Genomic DNA, 16,115 nt, shown 5'->3' on the forward strand with positions numbered 1-16,115 from the left:
TCTACCTCAGAAGTTTTCTAGCCGTATACAAGCGTAGCGTTAGCAGAGCTAATAGACGGCTAGTAAACGTCTAAGTCTAAAACACTGCTTAGATGAAACTTCTTCTAGATGTCAAGCTTTTTTTTCAGAGACTTTTTTTAGACGTCTATTAGCGCTTTTTGTGTTTCGTGGGAAGGCCTTCGGTGCACTCCACAAAGGGGGTGTGCACCGGAGGCCTTGTTTATTCGTTGCCAGTGGCATGTGGTAAACAATACACTTCAGGGCTTGCTTCCGTTGGTAGTGCCACAAGATAGTCATCCACGTATCTAAGGATGCTAGAGGTGCAATCCTTGAGTTCTTTCTCCAGTGCCCTGTCCACTGCGCTTAAATATATACTGCTCAAAACAGGTGCTACGCTTGAGCCGATGCATATGCCGGACCGCTGGACGTATGTGTCTCCTCCCCACGACACCAATGTACTCTGCAGATACACGCTCAATAGCTCCATAAAAGAATCAACTGATATTCCGCATTCCATCACAAAACGACTCTCGTCGTTGTCTTCTGTGACACATTCCGCAGATAGTCAGTTGTAAGTCAGCGCGTGTTTGTGTCTCTCTTTTTCTTGGTCCTTTGTTTTAGTTGCGCTGTTTTGTTCCCCAGTCAAAAAAAAACCATTGGAACCAATTGGACATTTCAAATGGAACCAAGTGGACATTCCCATTGGTTCCAATTGGATATTCCAATTGGAACCAATTGGTTCCAGTGGTGTTTTTGGACTCCCGACCAATTGGACTAGCCAATTGGACCCATTAGGCCAGGCAGTTATTTCACCCAGAAAATATTCACAAATTATGGTATGTTCATTGAGAGAGGTAGCTAAATGTTTGCGAATGATATACTCTAGAATCTTGGACAAATATTTCTACAACTGAACATATTATAATATGCAAAAGGAAAACTCATTTATGAGGACTGCAGGGAGATGTCGTGCCTAGTGCCAATCAACATTGTTCTGTGGAATTGAGATTAACATGTTTTTATGGAAATCAAAGTCAACAGCCACAAATACATCACACGCAAGCAACATTCAGGGACTAGTAGCATATATTAGCTCAATATGTACATCCAGATAACATATACTTCTGCTCCAACTTATATACCCCAGTTGTGAGGCTCTCATGCTGGGGCCAGTGGCGCTCGCACACTGAGCGCAGTTATTTAATTTAATTTCAGCTGCAGTGGTGGTGCAGATGATGAGTACAATTTAGTAGGTTAAGGTGCTGATAGCTCTTATTATAGGAACCATATTGGTTCTACCTTGTTTGTCAAAAATGCAAACATTCATTGGAAATATTGGGTGCAGTTGGGCGGTCCAATTGGATGTAATGGGTAAGACCAATTGGGCCCACCAATTGGAAACTCAAATGGTCCATTTGGATAGTCCAATTAAACCATGGTCCAATTGGACAGTCCAATTGGACCATCCAATTGGAACACCATTCCAATTGGAACCAGTTGGAAACTCAACTAGTCCAATTGGAACCATTTGGAACCAGTTGGAAATCCAATGGGTTCCAATGGTTTTTTTTGACTGGGTCCTTAAAGATGCAATACCAACTCGCCCACTATGCTATGTTGCTACAAGTTATTTCTCGTACACACCTTGATATTTCTAATCCCGCCGTACTGACTCCGCTCATCGCAGTCTACATGTGTAGAGCCCGGACTATGTCTTGGTATGCTCGAGGTTCACTGTGCCCAACAGACATCCAGACTATCTGCGGACTTCTAAAACCTTCCCCAGGACACCTCAGGCGGATGTGCAAGATTATTTCTGCTGAATGCTGGAGACAAGCAAGATTTCTCAAGGACTGTCTCTGGGTACATTGCGGCGTCAGGGAAGGAAAAAGGAGGCAACTGCGTGTGTACCAGGATTGGAGTGCGAGGGCTGAACAGCTTACTGAATGGATCTGGAAACTCACACTGCGTACCCTGCCGAAGAAAGAGAAGAAAAGGACAGAAAAAAGGGACGTCCTGCTGCTGGGAGGCGCAACATTGGACAAAAAATCTGAAAAGTTGCTTAGCCTTGGGCCGAAGTTCTCAGTTGATCCAGGACTGAGCATACCAGAAAAAATAGCTCTTACGAGAGCTATTTCTCGGCAAGTGAATGAAGAAGATCGGTTCCAATGCGCCGCCGACTGGGTTGATGCAATTGAGGTTCCAAAGGACCATAGGAGGCATAGACCTATTTCAAATGTCGTGGAACACCTGCTAGCCAACAACCTTCGAGCACTACTGGCTGACAAAGAAGGCAAGTTTGTTATTTTACCTGATAGTGTGTTTGGAGAAAAAGCAGGGGCAGCAGTTAACAAACACTTCAAGCAAGTGCAAGTTAGCCCGAAGAAGTGCAAAAGACAGGCAGTCGCACTGCTCCAAGAGCTACACCTGGAGGCTCTTCAAAAAGCTGTACATAGTACAAAAGGCCTACAGCTCGAAGTGTTTTTCTCAGCCAAGAGCCACAAAGTGGATGTACCATTCAGAGCAATAGTGAATGAACACGGTACATGGCAGTACTTGGTGTCAGGTTTCCTGAAAAAGCACCTATCTTCCTTGAACATAAAGGACCCGTTCCTGGTGGAAAATTCGTTCAAGGTTATAGAAACGGTATCAAAGGCAGAACTGTGCGTTGTATCCGCGTTCAGCATCGACATAGAAGATCTTTATTACTCGCTGCCACATCCCACTCTCATGAAACATGTCAAGGAATGTGTCACAGAAGACAACGACGAGAGTCGTTTTGTGATGGAATGCGGAATATCAGTTGATTCATTCCTGGAGCTATTGAGCGTGTATCTGCAGAGTACATTGGTGTCGTGGGGAGGAGACACATACGTCCAGCGGTCCGGCATATGCATCGGCTCAAGCGTAGCACCTGTTTTGAGCAGTATATATTTAAGCGCAGTGGACAGGGCACTGGAGAAAGAACTCAAGGATTGCACCTCTAGCATCCTTAGATACGTGGATGACTATCTTGTGGCACTACCAACGGAAGCAAGCCCTGAAGTGGTCAATAACATCATGAAGGTATTTTCAAGCACGGCGCCTGAACTAAGCTAGGTTTACCTATGAAATGCCTTCTGAAGAACGCCTGCAGTTTTTGGATGTCAACTTCAAGTTTTAAAGGAACCATGTATGTTGGCGTTACGCACCAAGAACGCAAAAGCCACTTCTTGATTTTGATTCAAATCATTCCAAGCTGGTCAAGAACGGGATCGCCTTGGCGTGCCTTGGAGCGGCAATTAAGAAGTCATGCTTGCATGAAGTTGGTTCAAGCTTTGACACACAATGGTCTCGTTGCAGAGCAGCAGGTTTTCCGGAAGAGGTGTTAGTGTCAACGTGCAACAGGCTACTCTTGAAAATGAAAACAAAGAAAGAAAAAGTAGCTGAAAATGACACTGGAAGTAAGAACAAAGGGGTGGTAGTCCCATGTGCATCGGCTGTCTCACAGATGGAAGAAGATAGCGGCGAAGTTTGGGGGCAAGGTCTTGTTTTCAGCGCCTAATAAGCTGAGCAAGGTTCCGGCGTCAGTGAAACGCAAGAAAGAAAACGGCAACGCCACAGAAGGGTGCGGAGTCCGTCATGCCACTCAGTTTGTGCAGTGCAGAGTTGAGTCGTTTACAGGATTTCGTTCTCGTGCGGCCATTTCTACGTGGGTCAAACAGGCAGGTGCCTCAACGAACGCCTTTTGGAACACGCTAATTCTTTGCGTGGCTCCGGTTCGTCAAAACTGGCTGCACATTGCAAATCCTGCCTATGCACTCCGTACTTTGACAACACTGTTGTGCTGTATCGCCATAAAGAACAACTGGTACGGGAAGTAGTAGAGGCGTATCATATCTGCACAGAAGGCGACTCATGTGTGAGCAGCACTTCGATAGCCTTGTCTAAGCGCGAGATATATCTGCTGGAAAAGCGTGGGAGCCTGTAGGTGCTTACCTTTCGCCAATGGTTTTTCCTTTCTTTTTATGTTAGTGGTTTGCGATGACGACGTGAGCCAGTGACGCAGCGATTAGAGATATGTGGTTTATATTTATATGTGGTTTTCCGATTAAAACAGTCAGTTGTAAGTCAGCGCGTGTTTATGTCTATCTTTTTCTTGGTCCTTCGTTTTAGTTGCGCTGTTTCGTTCCTTAATAATGACCCTTTAAGGGTGCGCTGTTTTTTTTCTCTCTAGATATGAACCACCAACTGATTCATGCACCCTTGCAACGCAATTATTACTTACCCTGCAATAGGCGGCCGCGATTTCGTCAGGCGCACGGTATATTCACCAGCGAAGTCTTGATCGCGAGAACCAGCCACTGTTCTCATGCACTGAGTTAACATCGGCACCGTTTCGCTCGTGTCGGCCGGCATCGCGGGACACAGACGTTTCAGCTGGCATCACAGCTAACTGACGCGATGAGGCCTCTTTCCTCTTCTCAAGGTCGCAACAAAACTGCGCAGTACCAGTATACATGCAGCCCTGCATAAGCACTCACTACAAAGCCATCTGCCTTAATTAATTCTCGTAGTGCCAGCACAGAATCAACATTTTGAGGACCATTCTTTAGAGCAATTGCACAAACACAGAAAAATCAGCGCGTAACTCTGGCGGCAAGTAGCAGTTCACTTGGGAAGGGAAAAAAAAAAAAACTGGCGGTGAATACTAGCCACTTGCAAAGTGCCGTGCGCACACTCGGGCTCCGACGCCGAGCTTCCAAAGATCGGCGCCGCGCTCGACGGCGCAGGCCCACCTTATTCTGCGTTTTGGATGCCGTGCAAAACGACACATTTTTTTGTCCCCGGAGGAAGGACTGCGACAGCCCTGCGCTGTGCAACGTACCATATTAGAGCGAAAAGTGTGTCACGTCCCAGTCTCGTTTCTTCACCCTAAAATCACAACTGCGCAGGCTACAAGGCGTACCAACTTGCACACTGTGCACGAGGCGACGTAGCGTTTCTCTTTCGATGCTTGAGTGCAATCAGCACAAATTATTAATCTCATGAGGGCCAAACATTCAATCAGTTCAGCAATTTCGAAGCGGAAGTAGCTAGCAGACGATTTTCCCAAGACTCCTTGCGCGCAAACCGGAAACGCCACTCGCCGAAATGACCCACGGCGAGCGGCAGCCGCGGCGGTCCGCGTGCTGGCGGCAGCGTTGCGCCTATGCTCTCAATATTTGACGAGATATTCGTGTCTCCATCATGAAATTTCTCCGCGGAGGCAATGAACGACGTCGTCAAATATTTTTTCCGCGGTCCGCGTGCTGGCGGCAGCGTTGCGCCTATGCTCTCAATATTTGACGAGATATTCGTGTCTCCATCATGAAATTTCTCCGCGGAGGCAATGAACGACGTCGTCAAATATTTTTTCATTGTTGTCATGATGTAGCATCACAATTTCACATGCCGCTAAAAAAAAAATTATTGAAACGCAGAAATGCCTACCGCAGCTGTCTTGAAAATCCATACAGACCATAGGTCATGCGTGCATGCTTCCTCTGCGATATCGGGGCGTTTACTGCGAGTAATTTAAGAGCCGCATGATAAAGTAACGTTTAATAAATAGTTACTGAAAATTCTTTTCTCTGAGGAATGCAGTGTATGAGATCAAGAGTTAGAAAACATTTAGAAGCACTTTGAGAACGGATAGACAACACTTCCAAACTCAAATTGAACACCAGCTGAAATCACATTGCAAACATAAAGAAAGTGCACAGGCTGAAAGCGGAACTTCCAACTGCTGTTTGCTAAGGGAACGAGCCACTGAGGAAACCAAAAGCAAACAAATCTGTGAACACAGTGCATTGCAGCAGTTACAACGTTGAGAATTTGTAATTTGCGACTGAAACCTAAAAATAAAGAGCGGCTAACAGAACACGCTTTTGAAGCTCGAAACCGAAACTGCCAGTTTTTTTTTCAGCATTCTGCGTTACCATCTTTATAATTTTTTGGCAGCTGTCGTACTCTAGTTCATTCGGACACAGTTCTTATTGATTCGCAACCACAATCGTGGCGCATTATAGCTTTAATTAAAGTTCACGTTGCACGATCGGCAGGCAAACAAAACATGCTTTCCGATTTGGAAACCGAAACCTGTCCGAGGGATTATGTGCTCTGTGCACGGAAACCTAGTTGAATATTAAAAACGTTTGCTGCACATAAAAATAACTAAACAAGTGTTTCTCTACGTCAAGAAATTGTAATTTGCGACTACAACCTAAAAGTAAAGAGCGGCTAACCGAACACACTTTTGAAGCTCGAAACCGTAACTGCCAGTTTTTTTCAGCATTCTGCGTTACCCTCTGTTGTGTTTTGGATAAACGTAACAGCAATCTTTATTCACATGGCCGGCGTCTGGCCGTACACACACAGCACTTGCTGGGGCGCTCGGGGCGGTGGCGCCATCTCGTGCCACGCACACACAGGCGCTGGGATGGTGGCGCCATCTCTTGCCACGCACTCAATACACATACACAGCACTCCTCCTTCCTTAAGATGGTTATCGGTAACATAGGAGCTTGCGAACAGTTCTAGTTGAACGTCTCACAGATGGCATCGCCGTAGCTTCCGAGGTGCTTGCGGTGCTGGCTACGTCTTCCTCGGTGCTTGCAGATGTACCCGCTGCACTTGATGCTGGAGTGGCCAAGTGCTTTTTCACTTGGTTGTTGTGACGGCGAACTTTCCCTTGAGGGGTTGAGACCGTTACCATCGAAGTTCCGTTCGTTTCATCAACTTCGCCCAACCACCATTTAGCTCCTCTGCCGAAATTGCGAACTGCAACCTTGTCACCTTTCTTGTATTTGGGTCCCTTTTTCGTCTCTCCGCAATGCCTCTTGGATTCTGTCAGCAACTGCTCGGGTGCACTCTCTTCCTCCCTTCTAGGAATGCAAAGATCCAGCTTCGCTTTCATTGGGTATGCCAACATCAGCTCAGATGGTGACGTTCCATTTGGGCGGGGTGCTCTACGGTACATAAGCAGCCATCTCGCTAGCCGGAGCTTGAGATCTCCACCCGTGGTTTTCTTGAGGCCGTCCTTTACAGTTCGAACTTCTCGCTCAGCCAAACCATTTGATGCCGGATGGAAAGGAGCTGTCCGTAGGTGCTTAATGCCATTTTCCGAAAGGAATGCCTGGAAAGCTTGGCCAGTAAATGGGGTTCCATTGTCTGTTACAATGCACCTTGGCAGCCCAAACCGTGCAAAAATATCCCTCAAATGCTCTACAGTGTTTTCCGCTGTTGCACTTGGCACGATGATAACTTCAAGCCACTTTGACTTGGCGTCTACAAGTACAAGGAGCATTTTACCTTCAAATGGTCTGGCATAGTCCAGGTGCACACGTTCCCAGCATTCACTTGGCTCAGGCCATGACACTGGTTCAGTCTTTACTGGCATTGGAGAATTCTGCAGACACTGTGTACACTGTCGAGCCCACTTTTCGATTTCAGCATCCATACCAGGCCACCAAAACAAAGACCTTGCCATGCTTTTCATGACAACCATTCTCTTGTGCGTTTCGTGTAGCAGTTCCAAGATATGCTTCTGGGCAGGAGTAGGCACCACCATTCGGTTACCCCAGTACAAGAGATTTCTATACGTGTTCAGCTCATCATGTCTTTGCCAGAATGGCTGTAGGGTTTTGTCTGGGGTGCTTTGTGGCCATCCGTCCTTGACCCACAGCAGCACTTGGCTTAGGGCTTGATCACAACTCGTGTAGTGCTGAAGCTGCTTCACTGACACTGTCAGCTTTTCCATGCTTGAGACTGAATTCACCAGCTCTGGTGGTTCCGGTGGATCAGCAAAGAGCACTGCCAGTGGTAGCCTGCTCATGGCATCTACATTTCCATTGAGACGTCCAGGTCGGTGCTCAATAGTATACGTGTAGGCACCAAGTGTACGTGAGTGCCCAACGCTGGATACGTGAAGCAGTCATGGCTGATCGGCATCTTCACGGAAGATGCCGACCAGTGGCTTGTGATCAGTGATGAGGATAAAGCTGCGACATAGCAAGTAGTCTCTGAAGCGTGTGACACCATATATAATGGCTAGTGCCTCCTTTTCCAGATGTGTGTTGTTTCGCTCCGCAGGTGTGAGAGTTCGAGATGCGAATGCTAGTGGGAATTCAACCCCTTTCTCACGATGTGAAAGCACCGCACCTACACCATACGGCAAAGCGTCACAGGCTAGCACGAGCTCCTTAGATGGGTCATAGTGTGCCAACACTTTTGCCTCCATGATGGCTTCCTTGCTTTTGACAAAAGCTTTTCGTTCTTCATTTGTCCACCTCCAGTGACTGTTCTTGTGAAGCAGTGCATACAACGGTGCTAGTAGTGTGGACAGGTTCGGCAGAAACTTTCCGTAGTATGACAGGAGTCCAATGCAGGATCTCAGCTCACCAACGTTCTTGGGCTCGGGCGCTTCAATGATGGCTTGTGTGTTTTTCTTTGATGGTTGAAGACCAGTGGCATTGATCTTTGTGGCCCAAGTAAATGAGAGATGGTTTGAAAAACTCACACTTTTCCTGTTTGAGCTTCAACCCTGGCTCTTTGACTCGTTGCAGAACTTTGCGCAGATTCTGAAGGTGCTCTGCGTCAGTTCTTTCTGTCATCAAAACATCGTCTAGGTAGACTGATGTGCCTGGGATGTCACAAAGGGTTTCTTCCATTCTTCTCCGGAAAAGGGCAGGTGCTGATGAAACACCAAATGCCAGACGGTTGTAAGCAGAGACCCTTGTGTGTGTTGATGACCAGTAGCTTACTGGTTTCTTCATCAACAGGCACCTGATTGTAAGCTTCACGGAAATCCAACTTGGAAAACTTGACTCCGCCTTGCAAGGATGCGAATATGTCTTCAACTTTTGGCAATGGGTGCTGTGTCGTAACCACTGCTGGATTCCCACCGATCTTATAGCCTCCACAAATCCTGACACTTTGGCCATCTGCTTTGAGTACTAGCTGGTACTGAGTGGCGAAGCCCACTCAGAATGGTCCACTGGTGTGATGATGTTTTCATGTTCTAGACGCTGAAGTTCATTTTCAACCTTGGCCCGAAGTGCGTAGGGTACCGTGCGAGGTCTGAAGTATCGTGGCTGTGCATCGGGTCGAACGTTGATATGCACCGGTGGTCCTTTCAGTGACCCGCAGCCTGGTCTGAAGATCTCTTCAAACTCCCGCAGCATTTCTTTCACTTTCCCTTCAGTGGTGCTTTCGAGCTGTGTCGCATTTACTTGGTGTGGTAGCAGGTCAAATGCTGGAAGCCAATCCCTGCCGCACAGGTTAGGGCTCTTGCAGTGTCTGCTGACATGTAGTCTTGCCAAGACATACGTCAATCGCCAGCGTTCCCTGCACCGGTATTGTTCCACGTAAGCTTGATGTCTGTCCGTGAAAGCTGCGGCAAAACACCTTGGTGCTGCCAGTAAGTATCTTTTGAGATTAACGAAACGGGAGAACCTGAATCGAACTCCATTTTCAGTGGCACTCCATTGACTATGAATGTCACTGTGATTGGCTTCAGGGGTGACTGTGCACGCGAAGAATGCAGGTAGTACTCAGGTGGCTTCTCGGTCGACTGTACTGCATTGACTGCAGTTGCGCTCAGCTTCTTCCCTTTCTCAGCACCAGACAAACAGCAGCTCGCTAGGTGACCTACTTTGTCGCACTTGTAACACCTTGTGTTGATGTGCTTGCATTCCGGGGGCCTGTGATCACGGGATCCACAGTGTACACATGGCCTGGACTTCTCTTGGCGTCCGGTTTTGATTTTGCCTTTAGGCTTCGGGTCTTGCCCTTTTTGGCCACCGAGCCCTTGCAGGTGCTTTTTCTTGTGCTTGACATAATTCGCTGAGCCTTCTTGAACCGGGGAAGTCGGTATGTCCGCGTGGCCCTTTCGCAGCTCGTTTGCGTTGAGTTCCGCCGCCTCTGCCGTTCTAGCAATCTCAAGCGCTTTATTTAGGGTGAGGCTCTTCTCAACTAACAAACGTTGCTGCACGGCTCTGTCACGAATTCCACACACGTCTGTCTCTCAGCATGCGGTTAAGCGCCGTACCGAAGTTGCAGTGTTCCGCCATTTGCCGGACCTCGGCGACGAACACCGCGACGCTTTCATTCTCGAGCTGTACTCTGGTGTGGAAGCGATAACTTTCGGCTATTTCCGATGGAGCGGGGCTGAAGTGGCTGTTGAGAATAGCCATGAGTTCAGTAAACTTCTTTTCTTTAGGCTTTTCGGGCGCTAGCAAACTAAGGAGCGTCGCGTACGTGCTTGTGCCGACCGTCGACAAAAATACCCACTTTGTCTTATCGTCGTCTTCGATGCCATTTGCATTGAAGAACGCATCCAGCCGTTCCGTGTATGACGACCACGGCTCTTTGTTGTCGTATTCTTCGACTCGACCAAACGTCGCCATGTTTGCGCGGGAACGAAGCGTGCTTCACTTCACTGGCTACTGGCGCAAGTTCACTTGCCTGCGTGCATCACAATGCGATGTCTTCCCACGAAGCGTGCTTCAATTCACTGGCGCAAGTTCACTTGCCTGCGTGCATCACGATGCGATGTCTTCGCCTGCGTCCGGGTCCCCGCTATTCCATGCTCGTCACCAGTTGTTGTGTTTTGGATAAACGTAACAGCAATCTTTATTCACATGGGTTACACGTTGCACAGGGCCGGCGTCTGGCCGTACACACACAGCACTTGCTGGGGCGGCTGGGGCGCTCGGGGCGGTGGCGCCATCTCGTGCCACGCACTCAATACACGCACACACAGGCGCTGGGATGGTGGCGCCATCTCTTGCCACGCACTCAATACACATACACATATAATTTTTTTGGTAGCCAGCTTCCTCCATGTTGGTAGCTGTCGCACTCTAGTTAATTCGGACACAAGTTCTCATTGATTCGCAACCGCAATCGTGGCGCATTATAGCTTTAATCAAAGTTCACGCTGCAAGATCGGCAGGCAAACAAAACATGCTTTCCGATTTGGAAATCGAAGCCAGTACGAGGGATTAAGTGCTCTGTGGAAGCCTAGTTGAATATTAAAAACGTTTGCGGCACACAAAAAAAACTCAACACAAGTTTCTTAACATCAATAAATTGTAATTTGCGAGTAAAACCTAGAAATAAAGACCGGCCAACCGAACACGCTTTTGAAGCTCGAAACCGAAACTGCCAGTTTTCTTTCAGCATTCTGCGTTACCCTGTTTATACTTTTTCAGTAGCTGTCGCACTCAGATTCATTCAGACCTTGATTCAGACACAAGTTCTCATTGATTCGCAACCTCAATCGTGGCGCATTATAGCTTTAATTAAAGTTCATGATGCACGATCGGCAGGCAAATAAAACACTCCCTCCGATTTTGAAATCGAAGCCTGTCCGAGGGATTAAGTCCTCTGTGGAAGCCTAGTTTAATATTAAAAACGTTTGCTGCACATAAAAAAAACTAAACACAAGTTTCTTAACATCAATAAATTGTAATTTGCGAGTAAAACCTAGGAATAAAGACCGGCCAACCGAACACACTTTTGAAGCTCGAAACCGAAACTGCCAGTTTTCTTTCAGCATTCTGCGTTACCCTGTTTATACTTTTTCAGTAGCTGTCGCACTCAAATTCATTCACACAGAAGTTGTCATTGGTTCGGAACCTGCTGGTGCCGCATTATAGCTTTAATTAAAGTTCGCGCTGCAGGATCGGCAGGCAAACAAAACACGCTTTCCGATTTGGAAACCGAAGCCTGTCCGAGGGATTAAGGGCTCTGTGGAAGCCTAGTTTAATATTAAAAACGTTTGCTGCACATAAAAAACTAAACACAAGTTTCTTGACACCAATAAATTGTAATTTGCGAGTAAAATGTAGGAATAAAGACCGGCCAACCGAACACACTTTTGAAGCTCGAAACCGAAATTGCCAGTTTTCTTTCAGCATTCTGCGTTACCCTGTTTATACTTTTTCAGTAGCTGTCGCACTCAAATTCATTCAGACACAAGTTGTCATTGATTCGCAACCTGCTGGTGGCGCATTAAGGCTTTAATTAAAGTTCACGCTGCACGATCGCCAGGCAAGCGATTTGGAAACCGAAGCCTACATGTCCGTCGGATTAAGTCCTCTGTGGAAGCCTAATTTAATATTAAAACGTTTGCTGCACATAAAAAACTAAACACAAGTTTCTTGACAGCAAGAAATTGTAATTTGTGATTAAAACCTAAAAATAATGACCGGCCAACCGAACACGCTTTTGAAGCTCGAAACCGAAACTGCCAGTTTTTTTAGCATTTTGCGTTACCCTCTTTATAGTTTTTTGGTAGCTGTCGCACTTTAATCAATTCGGACACAAGTTCTCATTGATTCGCAACCTGCTGGTGGTGCATTATAGGTTTATTAAAGTTCGCGCTGCACGATCGGCAGGCAAACAAAACACGCTTTCCGATTTGGAAACCGAAGCCTGTCCGCAAGATTATTATGTGCTTTGTGGAAGCCTAGTTGAATATTAAAAACGTTTGCTGCACATAAAAAAACTTAACGCAAGTTTCTTGACATCAAGAAATTGTAATTTTCGAGTAAAACCTATAAATAAAGACCGGCCAACCGAACATGCATTTGAAGCTCGAAACCGAAACTGCTCGTTTTCTTTCAGCATTCTGCGTTGCCCTGTTTATACTTCTTCAGTCGCTGTCGCACTCAAATTCATTCAGACACAAGTTCTCATTGATTCGCAACCTGCTTGTGGTGCATTATAGGTTTATTAAAGTTCGCGCTGCACGATCGGCAGGCAAACAAAACACGCTTTCCGATTTGGAAACCGAAGCCTGTCCGAGGGATTATTAAGTGCTTTGTGGAAGCCTAGTTGAATATTAAAAACGTTTGCTGCACATAAAAAAACTTAACGCAAGTTTCTTGACATCAAGAAATTGTAATTTGCGACTACAACCTAAAAGTAAAGAGCGGCTAACCGAACACTCTTTTGAAGCTCGCAACCGAAACTGCCAGTTTTCTTTCAGCATTCTGCGTTACTCTGTTTATACATTTTCAGTAGCTGTCGTACTCTAATTCTTTCACACACAACTTCTCATTGATTCGCAACCTGCTGGAGGCGCATTATAGGTTTAATTAAAGTTCACGCTGCACGATCGGCAGGCAAACAAAACACGCTTTCCGATTTGAAAACCGAAGCCTTTCCGAGGGATTAAGTGCTTTGTGGAAGCCTAGTTGAATATTAAAAACGTTTGCTGCGCATAAAAATAACTAAGCACAAGTTTCTTGACGTCAAGAAATTGTATTTTGCGACTTAAACCTAAAAATAAAGAGCAGCTAACCGGAGACGCTTTTGAAGCTCGCAACCGAAACTGCCAGTTTTCTTTCAGCATTCTGCATTATCCTCTTTATACTTTTTCAGTAGCTTTCGCACTCTAATTCATTCAGACACAAGTTCTCAAAGGAACAAAGGAACAAAAAAGGAACAGAGGAATACAAACATTAAAACATTTAAAGGGGTTGTGAAAAGAAAATGAAGCTGCCCGGTTTTAATTTTTACTGCTTGCATAAACATTAGACATGCTGATTCCGAAATATTTCGTCTCAATATTGAGTCTGCATTTAATAAAGCCCGTTCGAAATCGCTGCCTTTTTACGTTCATGAAACGACCATGCGCCGCCGTCGGCCGGCAGACGCACTACTCGACTACGTCCGTGGCCGCCGCGATCTGCTCCAGCGGCGCGCCGTTGCTCCGGCCGTCCCATTCGGCGCCTCGCCCAGCAGAAGAGTGTAATGCTACTAGTTCCCTAAAACGCCGCGAGGTGGCGGTCTTAGCCTAAGCATCGAGCGGCGCTCGCCCGGCCGGCACTGCCTGCACTTTCAGCCGATGCACCAGCTTTGTTGGCACGCTTCTACGCTGAATGACTAGGAATACGCAGGCAGTTTTTTTATGACTCTTTCCTGAAGTGACAAAGAAGTTGAGGTACATTGTTAAACAGTTGCGAATGTCTTCAGCATGCAGCTTTTGTGGTAATTTAAGAGTTGATGGGGGGCAATACATGCTTTCACGTCGCGGCATGTCGTCTAAATTGCATGCCATCGCGCTGAGTTTTTTCTTCGCATTCTTGAAAGCGATGCCTCGTGAGTTCCCACTCATTCACCTACTCCACCCATGAAGTGCAACCAAAAAGCGACCACTTTGCTTTATGTTAAGGCTATAATAACTGAGTGGCAACAATGCCATGATTTGAAAATTTTGCAATACATTGCAGAATGTCTAGGTCGGGACCGTGGTCGGGATACTTATATGGGCATTTTCTATTTCACTGCAGCGGCCGCCTTCAGGCATCACAAATGCCAGCATTACGTGGTGAGAGCTCTTGAAGAACGTAGAAGGTGCAGCTCCTGGCCTGCCCTCCACCAGTCGGATTGGTCTAGTCCGTTGCTTACTCATTAGCCTACAGTCAAGGGGGGGATTAACCTACCCAAAATCAGAGTTCTGACGTCAGTGTTCTGGTGGCCACCAGAAGGCTATTGATATTTCCCCGCCGCATATAAAAATAAGCAACGTGCAGTGGCAGCTGGCTGCAGCTATTACTTTCGAGTATCCGGCAGTGCTCCCTTTTTGTTTGCAAAGCAAGGGAGGACCACGCCGCAAGCACAGTATCTGTGGTGTTCGATAATTTCGTGAGGCCACTCTTACCTAACGTAGGAGCTACTGTCACAGACAGGGCAGCATATACCGCAAAAAAAAAGCTCGCCATCAAGCCGCTCCACAGGAAAGTGCTGCGTGTTTAGAATGAACACTATTCGAGAAACATTATTGATCTGGTTTAATCTGCGTAAATAAAGCATTGCGTATCCTATGTATTTCCAAATAATTTTATTTGTCCTCCTTATTGCTTGCAGCGCGCGAGAAAAAAAATGTAAATGCTCCTCGGTTCAGGCTATATGCGCCAAAAAACCATATGCATTGCAGCCTGTTGTGCAAGGCCCTGCCCAACATTCGACAGGGAAAAAGGAATTGAGTGATATCTACAAGCGCCGAAAGCAAACGGTTACTGGATGCATTAAAGTTCAAATCAAATACCATTGCTACACAGGAAAACCGACAGAACTCTAATCTCTATATATAATTTAAGGCTCTAAACTAACGTTTACAGGGATAGCAAAATTAATATAGACTGCTGTGCTCAAATGTAAAGTAATTCATGTTTGGTGCCATATACAACTGCACAAATAAAAAACGCTCTTATGACGATCTGCTTCATCTCGGTCCTAAGTCGGCTTCCGAATTTAGGAAGATATTATACCAGCAAGCTACCTTGTTCTTTGCCAGCGCTCCTGTGCGGTAATTTTCTAGCGCGCATCGCACACAGGACTGCGACTACTGCGTTTTCGCGGCCTACGCACGACCGCCTCAGGGAAAGCGCGCATGGGGTAAGCGCGCCACCGTGCGGCGAGAGGAGCGGTCGCACCGCTCTCTCAAATTACGCTCTCTCCGTGCGAATGGGATGGCCGGAGCAAAAGCGCGCTGCGATCGCGGAGGCCACGCTACGTCCGTGGCCGCCGCGATCTGCTCCGGCGGCGCGCCGTTGCAAAAGCGCGCTTCGATCGCGGAGGCCACGCTACGTCATTTTAAGACCTTCAGAAACGTATAGAGATATCTTCAACTTTCGTTTGCCCTAAAATAATAGCTTTATGAGAAATTGAGAAAGTGAAACAAGGTTTTTCAATTATTTGCACTCTGTTAAACTGCAGCGCGTGGTCATACATCAATCACTGACTTGGGACCAGTTTCGGTTTCGGTTGTGCTTCTCCATCCTCCTTGGCTTCAGTATCAGCGGCTCGACATAGCCTTGCTTACGTGAACCTATCTATACCGCTGTCACACGGGCACTTTCGATCCTCATTGAGTCAATGCTCATCGAACTCAATGCAGATCGACGGTTGTCACACGGCCACTTTCAAGCGCAATCGAGCTCGATCCTGCTTGACTCGATGCCGGCCCCTCAAGAGTGCTTGAGGCATAGAGGAAAAAAAACTAGGAGAGAGTGCGCTCAGCCTCTGCAAGCCATCCTCCTCTGACGCCGCTGCCGAGGGCCCTTTTGCGCACTGGCTCTTGG

The 16,115-nt window shown here is 46.9% G+C and overlaps 1 pseudogene; it reads left to right on the forward strand.

Moving 5' to 3' along the window:
* The first annotated feature begins 7,098 nt into the window (after positions 1–7,098).
* On the forward strand, positions 7,099–14,961 carry LOC149337855 (uncharacterized; annotated as a pseudogene).
* The last annotated feature ends 1,154 nt before the right edge of the window (positions 14,962–16,115 follow it).

The sequence above is a fragment of the Amblyomma mixtum genome, chromosome 7 (genome assembly GCF_055824585.1).
Source record: "Amblyomma mixtum isolate Tamu chromosome 7, ASM5582458v1, whole genome shotgun sequence".
In the NCBI taxonomy this organism is placed as follows: domain Eukaryota; kingdom Metazoa; phylum Arthropoda; class Arachnida; order Ixodida; family Ixodidae; genus Amblyomma; species Amblyomma mixtum.